The sequence below is a fragment of the Larus michahellis genome, chromosome 7 (genome assembly GCF_964199755.1).
Source record: "Larus michahellis chromosome 7, bLarMic1.1, whole genome shotgun sequence".
Taxonomy (NCBI): Eukaryota; Metazoa; Chordata; class Aves; order Charadriiformes; family Laridae; genus Larus; species Larus michahellis.
Genome location: NC_133902.1, coordinates 47,214,578 through 47,236,227, shown reverse-complemented (window position 1 = coordinate 47,236,227; position 21,650 = coordinate 47,214,578). Strand labels below are relative to the sequence as shown.

Here is a 21,650-nt window from a genome sequence, read left to right as displayed (position 1 = left end):
AACTACTTAACCTCCCTGCCTCTGCTTCACCCTTTATTAGAAGTGGTGCTAAAGTGTTTGTCTGCCTTCTTGCAAGCATCTGTTTGTGTTTCCAACTGGCTGTGGTTCATGCACCAGTGCTGGTGTTGCAGGCTCTTACCATGTGCATCAAACTGGTTGTTTTCCCTTCCTTCTCCGTCTAACCTGGTCATGACGTTCTCATCACTGCGGCATCTCGGGGATGACTTGGAGTGACTATGGTGGCTGCCTGCTCCCATTGCAGCGGGGGGAGATCAATTCCCACAGCTGCTGTGCTCCAGACCCTCTGCTGCCTGCTGGGGCTTGGAGCCATGAGGTGTGTTGGGGGCATCGTGGGTCTGCACCTTGACTAAAATAGATAAGGCATTGCATGTGAACCGGGAGCAGGGGCAGAGAGTAAACCAGAGCCACTGTGTAAGGACCGCCTGGTACTACACATGCAAAAGACGCAATTAAAGCGTGGGTTGCACAAGAGGCAACAGTGACGAGGCCTTAAAGCAGCCATCGCAGGACATGAAAAAGGTGGGAATCAGACTGTCTCGTCTAGCCACCTTATGTGACTCTTAATAAAAGACATGTATATCCATGAGAGACATTTGCTGCATGGGACCGTACCCAGATTGTGTGGCTCCAGTCCATCTTCACACAGACTGAATCCTGCTTGGTTCCTGGGAGTCCTTAGCTAACAGGGCTTACACATGTGACAAAGCACGCCAGATAATTTGAGCAACCTCGCGGTCATTGGTATTAAACTGACCTCTGAAATGCAGAGAGAAGGTCAGCTGCCTCTTTCTCACTGACAGTTACATGGTCACGTAGGAAAACGACAACGTTTGTATTGAGTGCCTCCTCACGCTTGGTAACTGCACGCAAAGAATCAAGATGTCTCATCGACTTCAGTTGCAAGGGGGGGAACTTCTATTCATTCTCAAATCCCTTCCTTTAATTTTAGGGCAACTGGAAATTCAAATTCTTATTGTCATGAACAGTTACTTATATGTGAGGTTCCACAAAACAAATTAAAAAAGACATCGACATGTTTCCTCATGGGTTATGTGTATGGCTCCATTTAAAGTCCAGTTCTGCAGTCTGAAAGCTCAACGCTCAACTCTCATCTCTGTAAAGTGTCATTTGGTTAGGGGACAGGAGACTCAGGAAAGCAATCAACAAAGCCTGCAGTGTCTTAATTGTAGTTTGAGTGGGATTTAGCACGTCTTTTTTTTTTTTCTGATAGCGAATCAGAGGGTCTTATCTTATTTCTACAATTGTGTGGGATGCTCTAGGCTCACAGACCCTGAGGAAAATATTTTCCATGATGCCAAAAATGCTCTGCTTTGAAGGACCTCCCTGACCTGGCTGAGTCATCTGCTCAAATGCTTTTCTCCCTCCTCAAGCTGTTTGGGGTGGAGAAGAAAGGTATGCATCTCAGAGGCGTGCTGGTTGCTGTATTCAAACCCTGTCTGATTCATTTGAACACTGAGTTTGATCAAAAACAGTCATGGCGTTGCTCAACTTTTGCGTATGGAATTCTGTTTTGTGAAGCGTACATGTACAAAGTACATTAAGTGTATTATAACACCTCCTCATTTACAAGGTCTTGTATCCGTGAAGAGAGTTATGGTCAGCCACAACTTATTCTGGGATAGAGGCCTTCAACTCAAAGATGCACAAATTAATCATGCAAAAGTAAACATTTTGTAGTTACATGAAACACTGATGTTCTCGAGGAAAGACTTTGTTTTAAGGCTTTTCTGCTATAAATGGCCAATGTAAACCTGCAGGACTCCAGAGCTGAGAAGAGGGTGGGTAAGGAAGATTTCTTTATGTTGCTGGGTCTTTTCTCATCTTCTGCTGTGTTGGGGTCAGATGAGGCTGGGCAGCCGGGTGCGACCTGGGCTTTAGCAACATGTGAGCCATGTTAAGATCAATTCTCACTGGCATATCTGATGCTGGCTCATCCAGTCTGGCTGTTGAAAAGGAGATCCTTGACCTTCAAACTCATTTTATTTCTAAACAAAGGAGGAGAACGGGCAGGATCAGTGGCTTTACCTGTGCTGGGTTGTAGCAGAACACCTTCCTTTCCTTTGCCTCTTCTCTTGTCTTTGCCTTTATCTACATTTTTCTCTCTGCTTTTTGTTTTGTTTTGCCTGGGTTTGGGGGGACGGGGGGAGAAGGGAATTCTAAGCTAAAAAAAAAAAAATTACAACCTGTGGCATCAGCAGGCAGCTTTCATGTTGTAGTCTCTTGGATTGTATTGTTTTAACTCTGTTGGCATTTTGGCCATAAACACACCACTCTCACTCAAGACACAAAGACCGTGCTGTATGTTCATTTTGCCTGGCAGTATGTCCTTAGAAAATAATAGGTTTCTCTTTCTCACATGTGTTTGGAGGAGAAGCTAATTGGAAAGGAATGTAACATATGGCATTAGCCACGAATTGCAACATAACAGCAAATCTAAATTTGGTAATAGTGGAAGGGCATAAGCCAAGTACCTAGACCAGCAGACAATCATTAGTGTTACCAAAAATGGTTTGTCAGTGATAGTGAAACAAGTGAGAACAGTTCAGCTGACAGCTTGAATATCAATATTAGGACTAGAAGTGTAGACAGAAATTAAAAAAAAAAATAAAATAAAGTGATAGAACTACTTCAAAAAGAGAGATGACTGCATGGATTAATTGCCTCGTCAATTGATGAAGTTAGCTTGAACTCCAGCTGGTGAAACTATACCACTGACTTCCATGAGCTATGACAATTTATGTCCTCTGACAGCTCCCTTTTGGTGGCCATAGTGAGGCCTTTGTTTAGATCTGAGGATGTGCTGTGCCATTCAGATCTGACATGTCATCTGAGCTGCAAACCCAGCGCACCGGGAACGGCAGAAGATGTAAATCTTCTGCCGCAGAATGTTAAATCCATTAGGGTAATAAATTTTCTCTGTGTATGGTAAGCAAGAGTTACCATGCCACTTCTCATCTTGTGAGTTAACTGCAGCCACTGACAAAGGCAGGGAAAATGCATAGTGTTATGGGATGTATCCTTGGACAATGCAAATGGGCTACAATGAAGGAAACTGCTGAAAACATGTGTAGTGCTGTGAAGACTGCGTTCAGGACAATGTGATCTAGGAGTGTGTGTTCTCACCTCAGGAGGGGAAGAATAGAATAGTCTAAAACTGTTTTAGGAATATCTGCTCAACACGGTCGCAAAGACAGCACAAGAAATAGAAAAATATTAGTTGCAGAGGTTCCAAAGATGGAAAATTATTGACCCAGAAACTCTGCTTCTTCCAGAGAGCAATGAAATTAGAGGAGGTCATAAAGACAGAAGGAATGGGGGAAGGAAAGTCTACCAGCAGTGAAGCTGATCATAGCATCTGAGCACTGAAACTAAATACTGTAGCAACATATAACCAAGCAAAACAATGATCTGAGTTGTTAGTGTGAGACTACCTAGTGATATGCTTTTGTGATCAATTAAAATCAAGGAGGGAAAGTAGCTTAACAGGCAGAAGGAGCGAAGCCTTCCTGGGGGGAAAATGAGGGGAATAGCTTCATGTGCGCAAAGGGAATAAGATGCCTTCTAACATTAGGCAAGAGATTAGTGGTTGACAAGAGGAATAAGACACTAGACTCATGCCTTCAGAGAGCAATACGTGCCAATCGTTTGACTCAAGGATACAGACATGGCTTTTGGTGGATAACAATATCTGCTGGGATGTGACAGTGTAATGCTGTTACCAAGCATGCTGATTTAACTGGGTGTTTTTCTCAAGATCCAGGCTTGTTAAATGTCCATAACTCCTATTTTTTATGAGATAATTTACTATGCTCTGCCTTTTCTAGAAGACATTTATCAGACAGAGACTGTCAGTGGTCAGAACAAATCTTTCCTTGAGGGAGAACTTAAGATATTTTGGATGTAGTCAGATGATAACTTTAGCTAAGTTGAATGGGGCTCAGGAGTCACTCTGAGCAGAACTGATTGAAAGAAACCCTCTGTATTCAGTAATGCAGCTCCACACAGTTCTCTGCCTTCCAGAAAAATGCCATCTCCATTGCCTGAGAAACTGAAATGCTTAAAATAGGCAGTGGCTCTGGAACAGCATGGGGCCAAAAGTAGTTTGACTGTGACGGCCAGAGACAGAGCCTGATCCTTTTGTGTCCCGATGCCTGGCAGAGGCAAGATGTTGACGTGCACAGGCTGGGTTTCCACGGGAAGAAGACCTGGATGTGTTGGCTGATAGGGAGCTACGGCATTATCCAGTAAAGAAAAATGAGACCTGGTAAATCAAACAATGCCAAAGCCTGGTCTCAGGCTCTGACTGTCAGCTGTCCATGATGTTTCACCTTGAGTGCGCTCTGTGGCATGGCCTCGGCTCATGCCTGGTGTCACCCTCCCAGGCAAGGGCCAGGGGTAGTTTGCATGCTCTCCTCCACTGAGGATGCCTCCCAGGAGACAAGTCACCCCCTAGTCCCACTGTGATGGGAGAGAAGGCTTAACTGCAGAGGCACAAGGTCAGCAGAGCCACATGGCCTGTTTTACTCACTGTCCTCAGGGCCAGGACCCCAAAACAAGTCTCATGACTGTTGTATGAAGGTTTTTGCTCATAGGATCAAGGAAATTTGACACACCTGGACACAGGAGTGTCTGCTAGCACTGCTCAGCTTTCTCTGGGGCAGCTTAGATTTGAAGGTCTATTTCAGTTCAGCCACTCTTTGAAGGAAAAAAACTCAGGGATAGGAAATAAACTGAGTGCTAGGTCCTGCGGCTGCTCCGTGCTGCCTGGCACTGAGACCTTTCCAGGTAAAATGGCAAACCATGCTTAGGAGTCATCCTTAGCTAGCCACAGCTATGTGTCTCGTCTAAGCTAGTAGTATCATATCCCATTATGGTCAGGTTGCATGGAGCAATTCCTCCAGCCTGCTTTAGGTCTCCACATCAATTTGGGGTGAATCCTCTTCCCCCATCCATATGCAGAAGGAGCCTAGGTGATCACCTGACACTGGTGACTAATTTTCAGATGCTGGAGATTGAATTAGCGGAGCCCAATCCCCCTTAAGTGTAACCTCTTTTCCGGAAGGTGGAGATTGCCCCTGCTCTACTTCTCTCCAGGTCCCTCCGTGCAAAGGCTGTGTCTCTACCTGGTTGTTCTCGTTGCATGGATGGGTTGCTGTGATGTTGGTACAGGGGGAGCATTCCTGTGGCCTCATTTTAGACAGGCTTCTTGTTTAGCTTGATATTATCTGTTTATTAATATGCTTACAAATCCTGACTTCCTCTGATCTTGGTTTCTGCCATTCCAGGCATTTTTATTTTTAGTTTTCTGTTACACAAAATGTCTGCCGGTTTTAATGGGACAGCTGTGTATCTTAACAGGGCTAAACATGCAAACTTCAAAATCCTTTTAGGAGTTATTTTATTACTTTAAAAAAATGTTTTCAAGTGGCTTGTTGTACTACTAGCAGTGAGGCCAAGCAGTTATTTGCCTAAGAAACACCTTCAGGTCTTTTAAACCTGACAGCACTGTGGCCTATGTGACTGTCATCCCTGTGTCAGATGAACCGCGTCCAGCAAAAATACACCTGACACGTGAAATAGCCACTTTGTGCTATCTCCAGCTGAAGGAAGAGAGAATAAAAATATAGATTAATTTCTCATTCAATTTAAAGAACTGCACATGCATTGCCCTCAGAAGGACACCTTTTCTTATTCCACAAGCACAAGGCCTTTGCCCATACAGCAGACTTGACTGATGTCCTCCATGTCACTGTTCATTTAAGACCAATAAAAATGTCTTGGGACTTTCTTTTTAATTTCCAGTTCTCAACCTTTGTAGATTCTTTCACCTACATTTTTCTGTAATGTGTTATTGAGGCCCTTGATGGTGCTTTTCAACAAAACCCTGCCAGTTACTGCAACTGCCACCTTGAACTGATGGGAAAATGCCATCCTGACCTGACTCTGCTTTAATTACTGTTAATTCTCTGCAGTAACTCTGGCAACTGTGGCCACCATTTGTTCTGAGATCAGACAGGTTTTTTTCTTGATGTAACAGTCATACATATAATCTCTGTGGTCTCTGCTCCTCTCTGCTTTTGTCAAACCCTGTCGAGAAAATGTCCTCAGTCCTGCACTCTACCGCACATTTGTCTTCAATGTGTTGAGCGCGTAATCTCTACAGTTCTGAACTGGGGGCAGTATTTGGCAATATACATCAATAGGGGATTGTATGGTACATGAGGATGCAATAGTTCTTACCCCTAAGCCAAAGCAGCGTTCCCTGTTTCAGCACGTTGGCACCACTGAGATTAGCGTGAATACACCAGACACTTGTCTCTGCTTTTCCTGCTGCTCCAAGGGGACTGAACCAGTGTCTCAGTTTTGTGTGCCTGGAAACATTTTAGTTTTATGTTCCTGTGTCCTACCGCAGGGCTGGCGCTTTGTGAACTGCCTCCAACTCTTTCTCCAGATTTGCCTACTCAGGCTGCTGCAGGGACACGTTTGCAAAATAGACTGCAGTTTCCTTTCTGGGCACATAATTTCCCAGCATCACCTGTCACCTTCAGGACTCCTCATATCCCTCTTTACCTGTTTCAGTGGGCATGTCATGCAGATGATATCATGCAAATTATCCTGGCTGCAATCAGACTGTGTCCCACCCAACACTAATTTCCCTCTCCCTAGGGTTTACCTTGAAATTATCGTGCTAATTTCTTTCTGCAAGCTTTGCTTTGGCCACGAGTATTCTTTGCAAAACTTCCCATATCCTCCAGACTCTGATGGCTTCTCTTTAAATCAAGCTAGAATCAAAAGAAACTCCCTACAAACATTATTTAGTGGCTTCTGGTGAAGCATGTCAAATGCTGAGCATGAGCTAAGCAACTGCCTGTGGCAGGTGGGGGCACACCTCAGGGAGCCGTGTCCACACTCGTCCTTGTCTGGGAAGCAGAGGCTGAGAAACATCTGAGGTGGCTGCGTAGATGTCAGGGCAGATCCTTGGAGCAGTGCCTCCGCTCAACAGAAGGTATCTTTGTGCTGCGCGCCTCCCCCGTGCTCTGGCACTTGGCAAGAGAAAACACTTACGGGTTCCTGATAGCTGGAGGTGTCAGTGGATCTTTTGTTTCTCGGGGCTTTTTTCCCCCACTAACCCGTGTGCATGGATGGTTTGAGGCCAGAACAAAAGATATTTTTAGTAGCCAGCTCTAGCCACGATGACCCGAGGTGCTCTCTGTTTGCTCAGGAGTAGCATTTTCCATTAGTCTCCTTTGCCTGCGGTTATCAAATTTACTTGGGTCAGAAGACGATTATTGCCTCATAAACACAAGTGTTCTCCAGTAAAAGCCCTGGTTAGATATGATGGTTTCTGTCAAGGATTAACGCGCAGGTACACAGTGTGCCCCCACGCTGCGGTGCCTCTTGCGCAGCAGAGCCATCCCTTGGTGACAGCTGTGTCACCAGTGAGCACCACGGCAGCCTCCCCGCTACATGCTGCATCCTGGCGGGGGGGCACCTTCAACTCCCAGGGTCTCTGAGCACCGAGTGTGGGCTACCTATGAGGGCAGGGTCTGGCAGGGCTGTGGGCAGCGCGTTAGCCACTACAAACCACCTTCTGGTCCTCCAGCCCCATGCAGACTGGTGTCTCTGTGCGTCCCTGCTAGCAGAGGAGGTTAGACCCTGGCACGGGACCTGCTGGTTGTCCTTGCTATCTCAAACAGAAATCACAGAATCATAGAAAGGTTCGGGTTGGAAGGGACCTTAAAGATCATCCAGTTCCAACCCCCCTGCCCTGGGCAGGGACACCTCCCCCTAGACCAGGCTGCTCAAAGCCCCATCCAGCCTGGCCTTGAACACCTCCAGGGATGGGACACCCACAACTTCCCTGGGCAACCTATTCCAGTGCCTCACCACCCTCACAGTAAAGAATTTCTTCCTGATATCCAATCTAAATCTACCCTCTTTCAGTTTGAAGCCGTTACTCTGTGTTCTATCATTACACTCCCTGATAAAGAGTCCCTCCCTATCTTTCCTGTAGGCCCCCTTTAGGTACTGGAAGGCTGCTATAATGTCTCCAAACTCCTTCGGTTTCTGAATATTGTCCAGGTGGATGTGCCCAGAAAGACTAGTCTCGTGACAGGGGTACTTGTCCAGGTTGCATGCTGACATGTGGCTACTGTGCAGCTGGGCAGTTCAAAAGCATATTAACGAGGCATTATACCAAAATATATTATCTGTGAAGAGTACCCTGCAGAATCCAAAATCGAATATCAGTTTAATTCAAGAGACATCTGGCTGGGAGCTACACCTGTGGCTTGTTATGACCAGTCCTCCACGTTTTGTTACAGGGCTGTAGGACCCTTTGCTGCTGAAAATGGCTGGAGGCATCAGCGGCAGTGGCTGTGCAGGGGCGCGGGCACCGGCCTCTGGACAAATGCATCAGCTGTTTGCAGAAGGTCTTTGTGGTAGTGAGGCAGGACCCAGGGAACACACCATCTCTGAGGAAAATGTATCCCTGTGCTTCGTAACTAGGGTCGGGTTAGGTTTCCCTTCCTTTTTCTGGGACGTGAATGCTGAATATCCACACCTCCTGGCTGCTGTTATGCTCAGCTAGTGTGGAGCAATTCCTCTGTAGTTCTGGTTTACATCTCTGGTGACTTCCAGTCAAGAAAAATGAACTAAAACCAGAAGAGAGGCAGAGAAACACGCCCAGGACACTCACATTAATAAAAAGGGCTGTATTGCACAAAGAAGGTGAAGGAACATGACTTGTTTGTACATTGCTGCTGTATTAAACAAAGTAAATTGGCAAATGATGGGAGTGGACATGCCTTAGTTTCACTTCTGAAAGAGACTTTCCTACAGGTGCCAGAAATGGTGGGGGCTGGACTGAATGACCTAGTGGGTCCCTAGTTTCTAACTTCGGTCAGTGATGTAAACACGAGTGCATATAAGAGTCTCCTTTGGAAAAAGTCCTGGTAGCACTAGTATGATTTCTGCCAGGCTTTGGACTAGTCTGTGGAGATTCGGGTTTGCCGGAAATGTCTGGCATGACATTTCAGCATGTCACTGCAGCTTGCTGTACTCCCTGCACGGTGCATGGTGCAGACATCCCTGCCAGGCAGCTGCGGAAGGACACTGCATGTTGTCACTTCTGCATCTCCCTTACCTTCTCTGGTGTGTGGCTACTCATCTGAAACTGTCCGAACTGGCAAGGGAGCGAGGATTTTGCATGCCCAGCTTAAGGTATGGCATCAGGCACCCTCATTCTTCTCCTGACAGCATTTTAAAGTAGCAGCATATAAATCCACATGTCACCTGTAGAAAAGTCCCTGGGATTTAGCAGTAGGAGGGACCATGTGCACCTAAGAGTGACACGAGGGGAAGCAGCATCTCCGCACTGCCCGAACCCCCCCTGCCTGTCCCACCTCGACTGGCACTTGCCTCCACCTCCGGCTTTGTGGTAGGTAATTGGTGCCGAGTTGAACTGAGGACACGTTTACAACCGTTCATACTTTTATATTATGGGTTATCTGAGATGAAGTTTATAAGTGTGAAAGTATAGTAACCCCAGACTGATGGCAATCAATGTTATTGGCAAATAGCATCTACTTATTGTCACTGTTGGGAATAGTGTCCAATTAAAAGGATTTCCATAGCCACCCAGAGTGGTGTTTCAAGGGTCATTTCCCTTTAGCTTTCCTTGCAAGAGACTGATTGCTGATAGAAAGGACATGAATTTCAACCTGTTTGAACTGGTTGTAACCAGTTTTCCGTAAAATACCTTACTGTTTTGAAACCAAGGAATGCTCTTTAGAAAGGATGGTGAGAAGGGGATGGCATACATTCGAACCAATGTGCTTGAAAAAATTCTGTATGTGCTTTTGCATAATAAACATCCTGTATGCATGTGTCTGAGTGCATACTTCATTTCATTTACATAGCGCTCTGTAAATAATCTTGAGCCATTTTTCAAGAGTCAAACAAATACCTACAGAAATATCATATTTTAGTGCTGTTTTGATCATTTGTTCAGTATTATATCCATTTTTGCTCATTCAGTGACAAGGTGGAAATTATTCACGCAGAGATATGGTATTGGAATTTTATTGCTGTAATTCTTCTGTTTTATTTTTAGAGCCAGGATATGCAGTGTGCAGATGCTGACACTGTCTGGAAAATATTGTCTTCTTTCTTTTACCACAGTGACTGTTGCAGAATGGTCTGCCACTCATTTTTGAAAAATTTGAGTATCTATATTTGAATATATTCAGCAATATGCAGTCCCTATCAGAGCATTGACCTCCTCTATGAAACACAGACTTCCTCTGTCCTAATTTTAAGTTTTTAAGCACCCATGAACAGAATTTCATATGTGGCACATTTAAAGAGACTCTAAGTTGCTTTTCTGAGAAGACACGGATAATAGCCGGTTATAGAGGTGACCAGTGATGTTTTCAGCCAGGGCCATGATTTGCACACACATACTCACACTCACACAGGCTCCTTCTTACGTGGGCTGTATAAGCCCACAACAGTTCCTCTAGCAAACGTGGTCTGCAGTTTGAGTTTGCAACTTTGCCCCATCATTTATGTGTGCTGACAGCAATTTTTACACTTAGGGACAATTACAAACCTAGCCAAAGGCTGCTCTTTGTGCAGAATTTCTGAAATAGTGATGAACTCCCTTGTTCCTGCAGGAGCTTTCATAAAAACCTTCCCCATAGTATAATCAGATCATCTTGTTTGGATTTGCGTGTTGTCAGTCTAGTTGTTGCTCCTGCTCGTCTTTAGTTTCTAATCTAGCTACAAGCTGTGAGTTATTTGATTTGGTCCTTATGGTGGACTGGTGGAAAAACTGAAATGCATTTAGGATCATATACTGTGCGGCTGAGAGTGAAAAAGCGTGCCCAGTTTGGAAGTGTGCTTTTTATGAACTCCTCAGTGATAATATGAAGTACAAACTTGAAATCCCTGCCAGAGCGGTCTGAGAAACACAGATTTTTATGAGATACTTAAGGAATTTGCAAAGATTTTTGAGGGTAGATCCAACAGTCGTTTCAAATATATTTATCTGTGACCCAGAAAAAATTGTTCATGGGGTTTTGTGATCTAACGCGGCTTGTGCTGTAGACATTCGCAATGATTTTAATAACTGATTCATTACCAGTAGTCCAATTCTACTCACAAAAGACAACTTTAACAGGCGTATGAGCTCTGAGAGGGCACTTCGATTACATTACACAAATGAGATACTACCATGTATGAAACAGCCGCACGACTTGTATTTTTACTTCAGTTAAAATATAACCACGACATAATCTCTTGTACATGGCTGTATGGGACTGAATCACGTGCAGCAGGCACAGACATAGTGGCACGACCATAAAGTTAAGTGGTTGTTAAAGGATTTAAGATATGGCCCTCAAAGACTTAAAAAGGCACTTCTTCTAAATGTGGGGATATTACTCTCTGCAATTCTAGTAATTGTATTGTATTATGCTATGTTATATTATGTTATATTTTGCAATACTCTTTTGAGTGCTCTTTATGTCACGGCCAAAGCAACTAGTGTGTATTTGAAATGTAGTTCTAAAGCACCAACGGTGCTTTTGGAAGTTGGCTGCGTTTCAGTGGTGGTGGAGTCTCAAGCGTGCGACTAAAATTTCAGTAGATTTGTAGCTTTTCCTCTCTCCCTCATTTGTCTGTTCGGGTGGATTATGCTGCTTCCATTGGGTATTGGTGAGATCGACACTGACATAGTACCTTCACCTCTAGAGCTTTTTAAAGAAATAAAAAAATGAATGGTGCGCAGAAAAGTGCCCCAAAAAGAGGCACCGGGAATACAGAAGCCTCTTTTTACAGTTAAGAGATGTGAGAAACTCCCTCTGTCTTTTTGACTTACGGCAGGGCAGGCTGACTAAGTACTGGCAGAAGCGAGAGCAGCACACCATTTCTTCTGGAACGTGCAATAACGTGAAGAGTTTGCAGCCAGCTGAAGAGAGATGCTGCAACTTAAAAATAAAGCATAACTTGTAATGGGAAGGTGATTAACCAAATTACTATGAGATGTGGTGGATTATCTTGGTAACTACTGAGCGGGATCCTTGCTGAAAGGTATGTTTTAGTCATACCAAGGTACTATTTTAAGCAGAAAAAGCCATTTCAATAAATAGAAAGAGAAGTGAGAGGCCAAAAGAGAACTTTTGGCTTTAACTTCTCTGAATTATCAAGGTATTAGTGGTTTTTTCAGCGATGCTGTTTATGAAGTTTAATATACCTTCCCCAGTGTTCAGTACTGGGAAAAGACCCAAGCACGTACTGGGCCAGATGCTTGAAGTTCGATATTTGATGTTTATTCCTTTCTGCTATATTCAGCAGGTTGGTGTTTATTCCTTTCTGCTGTATCCAACACGTCTTATGCCATTATATTCTTCATAATATCTGAGCATTTCTCTCCGTGATGGTCCCTTTGACCTGTTTCTGGGGAGGGAGGTGCATGTGTGTGTTTTGCCTTGTTGCTTTCCCCTCTTTTGGAGCGGGCTGTGCTTTGCAGTGAGGACGGGGGTATGCGATGGGAGAAACCCACCCTGAGCTTTCTATAAGACATCAGCCCGTTGCAAATACTGGGCTGAATATTTGTCAAAAGCTGAGTCTTTGGGTAATGGTGTTACAGATGTACAGAATTTTGTACTCCACCTCTTGGCAAACACACTCATTAGTCCTCCATTTGGTAAAAAATCCATATATGTGCTGGTAGGAAAAAATGACACGGGAAAACCTTTTGCTTAATACTCAGAACATGGGGAAGAAACAAGAACACGTGAAAAGTACTTTGGAAACATTTGGATGAGTGGTGTATGAGTGTACATTAGTTAATTTGTGATAATGTATGAGTGTACATTATTACAAAGCACTGCGAACCCTGAACTCACAAGAATGGAAACAAAATCCTAGTTTTGATCATTCTCGGATATTCCTGAGATGAAGAGGTAACTTTTTGTTATATACAAATGGCGCGTGCCGCTCACCTTCCCAGATGTGCCAAACAAGATTGTCTGAAACTGAACTTGAGGTGAGGAAGTGAAAGAGCTCAGTCCTGCGGTGGAATACAGGGAACACGTGCGACCGGCGCTCTCGGTGGACATCAACACCTACCAGCCCTTGCAGTGGTAGCACAGACTTCATCCCCGTGAATACACATGGGAACAGCTGAAGTGTGGAGCAGTGCAGGCTGGCTCTGCCCTCTGCAAGTGGCTAGTGGTTGGGGCTCCCAGCACAGACAGCTGGGCTGCCATTAGAAGTGGTGCTCTCCTGGGTTTAAAGGCAGGCAGTGCATGCAAAACTGAAGCATCTGCAAAGATGGGTTTTACCAAGACCCTGCTTCTCTGATTTCCGGAACCTTTACTGGACACTTGGGTAGGAAAAAGAGATTCCCTGTAAGAGAGAATTGATGTGAAGGCTTAAAAGGGTGTCAGTGGATCAGGCTCAGAAAATCAGAAAGATAAATACTTTATGAACAGTATCTTAAGAAACATTTTTAGTGTTTTAAGTTTAGTGTTTAAGTTTAGTGTTTAAGATCGGAATAATTGATTGATATTGGCAGGTAAAACCCATGGGAAGAGAGCAGGCATGCCCAGAGCATTGAGAGTGCTCAAACAATTGCCAGTGCTGTGTATGAAGGCCACAAACATAGATGAATATACTCATGCCGCTGGAAAGGGAGTGAGAGCACAGGGCTGGGAATCACAGGGATGAATGTGCGCACCCCTAATACAATCCGTGCCTGAACACAGGGTCGCATCTGGCTCCCTCCCGAACCAGCAATTGCGTGCATACAGCACTCCTCTCTCCCTGTGGCAAGCTCTAGTGAACCCCAGCTCTTCTGCATTTTCCAGAACTGCAATAAATGTATCTCTTAAAATCCCCGATATTGTCTCATATAACCCCGGGCATCCCAGCCCGTGAACTTTTAGAGCAGGGCTTCCTTTTTAAAACTCACAGCAGCTTTCTTTCTGGCACTTTGGGGTTTATATATGGTGCACCCATGGCTATAAGGATCTTGTGTTCTCAGCTGACTGCAGCACAAGTCAGTGAGGAGCATTAATGTCAGCAAAATGCAGCAACAGTCTCCAGCACTTGGTCTCCCTTTGCACTGTGTTCGGCAGCCCCTCCTGGTGCTCTGCTCTCTGTGCCCAAGTTCCCACGACTGTTTCTGGTTCATATCATTGGATGGAAAACCTTCCCTCAGCAAAAAGGCCCTCCCTCGACCATCGTCCTTCAACTCAGTTTTTTGTTCCCAGATGAATTATTGATCTGGTTCTGGTAGCCTTGAGCATTGTTTCCAAACAGCAGAGGCAGAAGCCACTTGGAAAAGCAATGATGAAACCAGAATGATAATTGCTGTTAGTTATAGAGCATTTCTGCTGTCTCAATCAGGCAGGAGCCACTGGGTGGCCAAGGCATGGCTGAGGGGTAGAACTGGTTTCAAGACTGAGAAGTTTGCTCATCTAAAGGTGAGTCAGGTATCTGTGTGGTGCAGATGGGTTATTTGCAACAAATGTCAGTCCATAGACCTGTGTTTTCTTCAACGTGAGAGAAACAGGGTGGTTTCTGAGCTCGCAGGTTGGAGCCTGCCTGAAAATGGTCCTTCTTAACGATTCCCAGTGGGACCATCTCCCTCCCTCACTGCCTCGTCTGTAAGTCTGCTTTTCAGTGGCCTCTACAGAGATCCCTCTTCTGAAATTTTTTAGAGGAACAAATTCTTAACACTGGAAATTACCTGGTTTGCCTTCAGATGCCTTCATGCAGGCTGTGGAAATTTCTTTTTTTTTTTTTTTTTAAAATAATAAAGTAAGTTTTCTTTGCAGGACGTATCATTAACTAGCCCGCGCGCTGTGCTGGCCGTTACACATGTGCCCTCTTGCCCTCTGCTGGACCCAGTAAACGGTGTGCCCTGAAGCACGTTATTCCTGCAGCTGAATCAATTCATTAACCCATTTTTGAGCGCCAGAATTAGGTTTCCCTGTTCCTTGTCGCCCTGAAGCGCTGGGTAGACGCTGCCTGTGGCTGGGTGCCCTCTCTGAAGCTGAAATGACCCAATGACCCACCAAACAGATTTTTGTCTCCAAAACTGTGTGCAAGAAGCCGCCTTGCCGGCGTGCGCATGGGCTGCTCAGAAGGTGTTGCATTAGAATCTCTTCCTAATGAACTGTGGGATCTGGGAGTCATGCATTAGGCTAAATCTTTCCAGGAATTTGACTCGAAAGCTTACCGCATTTCCAAGTATAGGACATGCCCATGCAAACGAACAGCTGGGTGTCTGAACTTCTATTTGACTGTATTTATTCTAGATATTTAACGGCCCTCGTTCCTGCAGGGCTCTTCAAAGTCCAGTATAACGTTGGACATGCCGAACGCCGTAAAAAAGACTCATCAATCTTTATGGATTTTTGTCTGGCACTTAAAAGTTGGCCCTGTAGACTCAGACCTTTTATGAGCGTGCTGTGCCGCTGTTAAACATATATATAAGGACACTGAGGCATGAGGTTTGCATTTGCTTTGCACTGACCCATGCCTGCAAGTGAACCAGTTGTATAAAACACACGTCGATGCTGTATTTTGCTGCTCACCATGACGGTAGGACTCCCACACCCTGCTGAGGCTGGCTGTCACCAGCCCTGCGCCCCAAACCTCTGAAACCTGGGGCTGAGACGTGCTAATGGGGAACCAGCCTCCTGCCGTGGAAGGACAGCCCATCTCCTGCTGAGTCTTGCTGCGACACCCGGGCCCCATCCTCTCCTCGCTGTCGGACTGTTTTTGCCATTCCTGCCCGTCAGCGTACCGCAGCCATCAACATAGACATTCCAGGGGAAGTTGTGCAACTGTCCCCGCTTAATCATTAACTGGGACATTCTGGCTGTTAAATTTTTTATTTATTTCTGTATTTTGTGAGGGGAAGCACTCGTTGGACAGGGCAGGCTGAAACGCATGCAGAGATCTGGTGCTCAGGCGTGCGCTGCAGGCTAATCCTTGCCTTCTGCTCCCGATGCAAGCCGCCCCGTGTACGTGAAGCTGAGCGGTGCAAGGCTAACCAGAATTGAAAGTAGGGTTTCCGGTGACCAAGCGAGTGAAACCGGCTGTTACTCATAAGGAGTTCTGGCTTTGCTGTCTGAAAGTCCTGTCTGAGAGCTGCCCCATGCTTGGTGTTGGATGTCCAGTGAGCTGGGTTGGCATGAAGAGCCTGCCCTTGCGATGGGCAAAGCAAAGGCAAGGGGGGGTGAACCACAGCCAGAGCCAGGACTTGGGCATCTGCATGTGGAGAGTCAGGCTGTCAGAACAAGAACCAAAACTCCACCACAGTGTGAGGATCCCTGGAGCAACACCAGGGTTGGGGAGTTGTGGGAAGGTGAACAGTCACAGGGCTAGTGATGTGCATGGGGTTTTCTCCCTCCAGCACACAGGTTTGTGGCTTTTGCACTGCGGCTCGCTGTGCTGAGCTGGTCCCAGCTCACTCCTGGATGAAGGTGGCTGGTGGGGAGATGACCCCGGCTTCTGCCTTCATCCTCCACCTATGGCTGCATCTTGCTATTCAGCCGGGGCATGTCTTAGTTTGGGTCGTTACTTCAGCCACACAGATTAATTTCAGAGACTTGCAGATTCGCAGCACTGAAATGAGGTAGCTGGATCAGCAGAATGGCAGTCTGAGTCCCTGCTCCCTTCACACGGGGTCTACTGTGTCTCCTCTAAACTCTCCTCTGTGACCCCACCATCAGTTTTTGCAGTGGGTATGTTGAAAGGTGTGAGTGCTAGCAATTAAACCAGGCAGCTTTTCAGCCTGCACTATTGGCTCTAGCTTGCAGGGCCCTGCGAAGTGTGTGAGGATCACTCCTTCCCTCTAACTAGAATGTAGGAGCAGAGGCGAGAGCTGCCCCTGGGGCAGGGCCAGGAGGAGCAATCTGGGTTCCCAACTCTTCTGCCCTGCGCTGTTACCCCTGGGACCAAGAACGGCGCAGTAAGGTTAAAGTAACTTATGTTGCACCCAAAATATACTGAGCAAAGAAAAATTCAGTCTAACAAAGAGTCTCATGCTCTACGCAGAAATATTTGGCTGTTTCTGCTGTTGGTTACAGCCGTGCCACACCATGGCTTCCCAGTGAAGTCACTGAGCCCAGCTGGGTGTAACTGAGGGTGGTGCTCATATTGTCTGGCCTAAATGTCAGCAAGGAACAGCAGTAGTCAAACGAGAAGGATTTCTAAGCATTTCCCTTCTCCTGGTCACACACAGCCCTCATTCTTGGACAGTTGAAGCAAAAGAACAAGAACACAGTTATTTTAGATGGAAAGTACCTAAATGTTTTGTTCTTTGTGCATAGAAACGAACAGAAATGGGCTCTGGGTCTTATAAACGTCAACACCCAGTTTTCTGTGTATATAACCCAGCTGCTAGGAAAGCTTGATGAATTTTAACTCTGCTTTGAGTTTAGGGAATAAACAGGATCCGTGGCTCAGCCCACAGGGTTCCTGACCATGCTCCTGAAGATGTCCAGGCAGGTTTTGGGCATTACCTGTTCCTGGCTGACCACAGTTCTGCTGGGGGTGGACTCCATTGCCCCCCCAGACCCCAGACCTTGTGGGTACTCCTTGGCCACTTTGGTGCAAAATTGGCTCTCTCGGTTGGGGACAGACATCTGCCTCCTCTGGTGACTGCCAGCTTACCACCATATGTTGAGTTACTGTTTTCTTCCACCTTGGCAGCAGATGTGATTCTGCCCTCCTTCACGTGGGGCAAAATCAGTTGGGTTAACTCAGAGCCATTGCTGAAACTGCTTAATCCAAGTAAGTGGTCATAGTGCTCTTTGGCAGATGGACAGTAACGTGCACCTAGAAGTGTCAACTGCTCCTCTCTGAGGAGATTATCTGTCTGTTTAATCTGGTGGAAACGGTGTGCCCTGACCTAGCTGGTCTTGCACTGGAACAGCTTAGGGAGCGCCCACGTGCCCCGGGTAAACTCTGTCAGCACTAGCACTGGGAGCGAAGAGAGGCGGATGGGCAGTAAATGTCCATGGCCCCTCCTGCTAGACCCAAAGGGATGGTTGCTCTTGGACTTGAAAGGGGACCTGCATGCACATTAGCCACTTCTACATAAATCCTTAATCAGCTTGCAGTTAATCAGCAAATGTCATTCAAACCCAGGTTTTAAATCTAATAATTCATGATAGCTCATTAATCTGAACTCTCACCCACGGAGAAGAGGGGCTTAGTGCAATCCTCGTGTCCATTGTGTCAGGCTTCCTGCAGGTGGACTCTGTGCAAACTGCTTGTGTTCAGTGTCCAATGTTTCTCAGCTACTACATCCAGTAGTGACTAGCATAGGTGATAAAGATTTTTGAGAAAAATCCATAGTCCTAAACCAGTCCTGAGCCTGTGACCCTGAATTTGGGCCAGATATGAAGTCACAGACCTTTCTTTCCTCTCATACAAGTTTGTGAAGGTCATGTGTAGGGCACCGACTCTCCAGTAGTGGTGTAGAGAGCCCTGACACATGCTCGGGGGGAGCTGCTGTCAGATGAAGGTAGGTCTCCAAGCAGTTAAAGATTGGCATATTTACATTGAATGTTTTGCTAACGTTGGTCTTCCAAGAAACTAGCTGTAAAACTTGCTGCAGGACTGCTTCTGCAACTGTGTGCCAGACAGCAACCGAAGCCTGGTGTCCAGGACAGGGGTTCATGAACTGCTGTCTAGGAAACACTTCTGCACCAGGCAAAAGCTTGTTTTTCTGCACTTACTGTCCAGTTTTATTATGAAACATATTCTGAAATACTGTTCCTAACTACACATGATTTAAACCGGATTCCTTCCGGCTGTTTTCATGGTGCTCTGTTAAGACTTGATTTCTCAGTTCTTGACTGCAAATTTGTTATGAGGACCTTGTTATGGAAGGGGAGATTTATATTTTTGGTCTTAACCTGTCCTACCAGTAAGCATTGATACAGTTACATTTTTTTGAAAAGTATGTGCAACTGGACTTAGTTTAAGTTCCTTTTACATAGGATTGAACTCTTCAGGTGTACACGTATTTATAAACTCTAAGTCTATCAGCAGTGGGGAAAAAAAAGGGACAACTTGTACTATCTTCAGTGGACTGGCATGATTATGGGCATACAACTTGTACACGTAGAGAAAATTGCAAAACTACAATTTCCTAAGGTACAAGATGATGTTGATGGGATTTCTTAACCTTGCAGTTGTCATATCTGTTGGGAGCCTGGCTCTGAAGCACTTAGAGCAAAGCCAGGCTCTGTGCAGGTCCACACTGTCCACAGTACATGCGTTTCTTTAAGCTCTTCTGCAGGTCTCTCCTGCTCCCTTCTGGTGAAGTCTTGAAATCCGAACCACAGAAGATTTTCTCCACATCCCAGTTTGATACCAGGATTGCTCTCAGAAGCTCTATGGTCAACACAGTCCTTGATGCATGGGGTTATATGAAATGGAGGGCAGGGATGAGTGTGCACCATCAGCAAGTAAGTGGAACCATTCGTGGGTTCCATTTCTCCTTCCTTTTCAGGGGGGAACCCATAAAGCTTGATGGTAGCCAGTATCTTCTAGAGACTTTTGAGGTCCTCAGAGACTTTCGAGGTCCATACATGCTAAAGGATCATGTTCTTGCAGTGCTGTAACACCTTATTAATTTCTTTTTCTCTGCTGCTTGGGGCTTGCTCTTCATGACACTTCCTTTGCTTCATTACTCTCTTCCTAATGTTTAAACTCAGGGACTTCCCCACTAACCCAACAGCCCAGACCTCACAGTAAAGGCACAGAACTGTCCTATTTTTCAACAGTGTAGCTAAATTTGGTATGGGGACAGGTTATGTCTCACAAGAACCAAGAACTTTTGAAGGAACAAAGTACTGCCCATGGCACCTCAGTACCTGGCTGCTTGTCCGCAAGTCAGTGTGCTTATTCCGGACCAAAATTAATTATACTGTTGAATTAAATGAAAGAGCATTTATAAACATGAATGAATTGTGTTTGCAGGTGAAGCTCTTACCTTAACCTGTTTCACATACTATTCAGCTGCTCTGAATAGTTGAAAGAGACCAGTGGGGACCTATGTAGGATAGGGAACTTGGGCACTGAGACCCAACACCAAGCTCATATAGGGTCCTATAAGGAGCCAAAGTCACATAAGGAGCTCCAGGCCCTCTCTAGAGTCATGACCCTGTGACCCAGGCACAGGAATCCTCTAATTGTTTGGGAAAGAGGGCTGTACCGCATTCAGATTCAGGGTCTGTCCCTTGTGTGGCCAATGCCACTGTCCTCACTGGTGGCTGGACCTGGAGGGGTGGCTGGTCGAGCAAACTGTAGGTGCTGCCATGGGTGCACGTTGCAGTGCTGCTCTGCTCTGGCGATACCCTAATCCTACACACCTGGCACCAGCTGCAGTTCCCAGGGTGGAAAAAATCAGCTTTATTTGTAACCGAAGTTTTAACCTGCACAAGTGACAACCCTAAACAAAAGGCAGTTAATTACCGAACATTTTTTTTAAACCCCACCATGTTTAACCTAAACATGCAGCTTTTAGGGGGTGCAACTCATGTATTTAATCATTGAGATTTGACAACAGCAGGCAAATTAGCAGGTCGCAATACAGGAAACCTTTCCAAGAATGTCATTTCTCTGATCCTGTTGCAGGGTTGGGACCTGAGATAGGTGTATTTTGCAAGAATCTACCTATGCTATGGGCCAGCAATAGGTAGGTAAGTTCACATCCAGTGGAGCTGGGCTGGCAAATGTTTCTGTGTAAAGTGCAAGATGATAAAAATCCCTTCATTTGGATGGGTTATATCACTCGGCCTAAACTGTCCCAGCAAGAGGGCTTTTTTTGTAAGCTATCTGCACTTGATTCTTCATGCTGATAGGGTTACATCGGAGAAATTTTTAGAATAGACTACTTTTATCTTCCTACGGACACTCATGTCTCCAGGCATCCGTGGCATGGAATATAAATCGATTATTCATCGTCATTGACCACAGAATGATAGGGGCTGGAAGGGACCTCTGTAGATCACCTACAGTTAAACTTTGCTATGAATTAAAATACCAACCCATTGGCTTTTTACCATCTTCCTGGCTACTAAATGGCTACTGCTCAGCTTACGTGACTCTTTTGTCTTTTTTGCTACATACATATAACCTATATCAACATTTTTATTATGTTCAAAGTGCTCTTCTTCCTCCTTTTCTCAACTTTCTCTTCCTCTCAGCCTCCTTCTAGCTTTTCTTTTCTCATCTAACCTCCCAGAAACTATTACTGCTAAAGGTATAGAAGCTAGATCATCACTAAGAAGATCTGCTGATTTGTGATGTTGGTGTTACAGCCCTTTGCAATTACTTTTCCATTATTGCTTCTCTCTCTCTACTTATACCATGTCTGAGGGTCTCTGGCTTGCCTTTCAGACCTTGTTTGCTTTTTTTTTTTCTCCCCTTCATTACCTAGTCCTCTGCCTCCTACTCACCTGTGTCCTATCACACACTCACTAGCATTCTCGGTGTCCTCCAGCTGCGCTCAAGTGCTTATAAGGAGCCTGCATCCAGCAGAGATCAATGGCAGGCCTTCAAAGGAGACTGAA

The 21,650-nt window shown here is 45.5% G+C and overlaps 1 long non-coding RNA gene across 2 annotated transcripts in view; it reads left to right on the top strand.

Annotated features, from left to right (window-relative positions):
- LOC141746410 (uncharacterized) overlaps positions 1-21,650 on the top strand; it is a 56,919-nt gene that overhangs the window by 13,395 nt on the left and 21,874 nt on the right. The window lies entirely within an intron of this gene.